Genomic DNA, 3,113 nt, shown 5'->3' with positions numbered 1-3,113 from the left:
AGCCACCCCATTTCTGGTACCGTTATAGCAGCTCTGGCCAACTAATACATCTGGAGACATCTGAGAGGCAGGAAGACCCCTGAGTGAGAAGGACTTTTCATGAGAACACTAAAAAGAAGACCAGCTCTGGACTCAAACAAACCTGGGCTGGGCCCCTGACTTTGTATTACCCACTGTGTGTCCTTAGGCAAGACTTAACCTCTCAGTGCCTTGATTCCTCTCTGTAAAATTGGGATAATAATATCTTCCTCAAAGGAGCGGTTTTAGGATTAAATGTGAAAACACAGCCTTTGGCTTATACAGACCCAGGTTGCCCACGGCCCCTCAGCAATTAGGCACAGTCGCCAATGTAAATTCTGACCACCCAGCAAATACTGACGGGAGCGATCATGAGTCACTTTTGTAAAATTACTACAAAGTGCACATGACCCTGATTATTACCACGCCCCCTACAGGATTCTGTGAACGTTATGATGAATGCTTCCCGTCTCGGTTCCTTCTGCCCCACTGAATTTATTGCACACTTGCTCTTTCTCTCTGTCCCTCTGACTAAAGACTTCAGCTTTCTGCTCCTTAGTCCCCCTCTTTCATTTCTCCTGCCAGACTTGGAACAGAAGGGGAGTTTGCTCTGCAGCCCCCAAGGCCTCTCTCCCTCATCACTCCCTCTCATGCTCATTTCTGGAGACAGACATATAGACGTTGAAAAAAAATTTTGTTGTTGTTGTTGCCTGCTTTAAAAAAACAGAACAAAACAAAAACCTTGTTACTTAAATCCTCCCACCTCCACCCAAAGATAATCATCATTGTAATAAAACTGAATGGAAAACCACTTCTGGTAGTAGTAGTAATAATAATAATAATAAGCTCATATGATAAAGCCCTATTTGTCCAGAATAGTTGGCAAATTGACTGTTTGGGTTAACTGCTTATTCTATTTAAAAGTTGCCCAATCAAAGTTGAAGACCAACTTTCAAAGAACTAGAACGTAAATCACATATGCTAAACTCCAAGTGCACTAGGATGGTTTGATCTTTGCCAGTCCAGAAGCCTTGCAGAATTTGGCAATGTTTCAGGGACCCTGTCAGGCCTTCGGTTAATGCTGAGGACTCCTGATAACAAGAACTGAAGGTAATTTGTGTCTCTCGGTGGTATAAATTCTAAAAAAACAGGTTTTTAAACCTATACGTAAATACAAATATCCACACACAGCCTAGGGAAGAAGTCCCCCTGGAACCCAAAATCAACCCTTGCCCATGTTAGAGGCCTCACGGGTTATTTACAAGGACACTCCAGCTCACACGGCAAAGGTGCCCCTTTCTCTCTTTATGTGGGCCACCATGTCACATATTGTGTGGGGCTGACGTTAAATCACTCCGTGATTATCCATTAAGCTTACTCTGCCCGGCTTCATATCAAGAAAGGTATTAGACACCATTCTTGCCCTCAGAGGAGTTCCAGTTTAGTTGAGGAACTGCCTACGTAATTAAACTCTATATTGTGTGCATTGAACACTGATGTTAACGGGTCTATGATCCCTGTGCTGTGCGTTTGACATAGATTATCTCAATCTTCTTAGCGAGCCCATGAGCTCAGTCACATTATTATCCCCACTTTACAAACGAAGATTCTGAGTCAGAGAGATCTATAGCTTGTGCAAGGTCACAGAGCTAAAGAAATGCAGACTTGGGTTAACCCAGGTCAGTGTGACCCCACAGCCACCCTCCAACCGTGTTGCTTCTGCCCTTCCTTCCTCCCGAGTCCAGCCAGACCACCTGGTCCCCAAGAAGATCGGCCAAATGACCAGAATGAAGTCCCTTTCAGTCTTTCTTCCCTTCCCTTTTATCCACAGTTCCCACTAATCTTCCCCAAGATAAGATGAAACAGAAAAACTAAGACTAGAGGCTTTCTCAGGAGTTCCTTTCTTCTGCTGTAAAGCAAACTCCAAGGCAAAATATAGTTCAGTGCAAATTTAAAAAGGTGTTTACTATCTTTGCTTCATGGAAGAATAATACTGTTTTCTTAATGAGACTGTGAGCTTGCCTTTATGAAAAGAAAACTGCTTCTCCTCTAACCGAACCGCTCTTTCCTTCTCACTGCTTTGCTGGCAGAAATTACGAAGAGACAAAAGCCAGAAAGTTAAGATTCTATGGAGTCCTCAGGGACCCCGAGTGAAGTGGTTATAGCTTGATAAAGTGAATGTGAAGCAACCAGGCACAGGAAGTAAAGGGAAACAGAAAAAGAATCAGAAGGATGAAGCACCTGGGTGGCTCAGTCGGTTACGTGTCTGCCTTCGGCTCAGGTCATGGTCCCAGGGTCCTGGGATCGAGTCCCACGTCGGGCTCCCTGCTCGGCAGGGAGCCTGCTTCTCCCTCTCCCTGCCGCTCTGCTGCTTGTACTCTCTCTCTCTGCCAAATAAATAAAATCTTTAAAAAAAAAAAAAAAGTAATATTGCCGTGTGCATACACTACAGTGCCACCCAGCTAGATGGACAAGGCGGCTGGTTTCTCCTAAATGAACCAACGAAGTTGATACGGAGCTGTAGGGGATTTCAGCACTCTGTAAGCCCACGAGAAGTCCCACTCCGCTAAAACCCAGCGTTAACTAGTAGCCTTGCTAATAATTGCTTTCAGAAAGTCAAAGAAGCAAAAAGGGGAACTTTTTATCCAAAATACCCATTAGAGAACAATTGCAAATTTCACAACAGGCAAGGAAGAAATGATGTGGCCTAGACACAGGCCCCGGCTTTAGGAAAGCATATTTCAAAGACCACAGAAGCATACTTCATGGCCGTAGACTTTAAAAGAAAGACATCATACTATGGATGAAAGTGGGGGGGGGAGGGGAAGTTCAAAACTGAAAATCTGACAATATTAAAAAATACGCTGCTTTCATACAAAAACAGCAGTGTGGCTGCAAATGGAAACCAGCTAGGAGTTCTACAAAACAACAAAAAAACAACAAAAACTGCAAAAAATAAAGGGGCCCTTCATATGCTAAGATAGCAGAATGGTCGGGACAGGGGAAAATCGTGTCCGGAAGATCAAAGCCCAGAATGAGCTGAAGTTTAAGAAAAACATTATCTCAAGGAATCTGGGGAGGGAGTGTAGTCGGCG

This window comes from Leptonychotes weddellii, chromosome 11 (assembly GCF_054177405.1).
Source record: "Leptonychotes weddellii isolate Sample4059 chromosome 11, ASM5417740v2, whole genome shotgun sequence".
Lineage (NCBI taxonomy): Eukaryota > Metazoa > Chordata > Mammalia > Carnivora > Phocidae > Leptonychotes > Leptonychotes weddellii.
Note: the sequence above shows the minus strand (reverse complement) of the source record.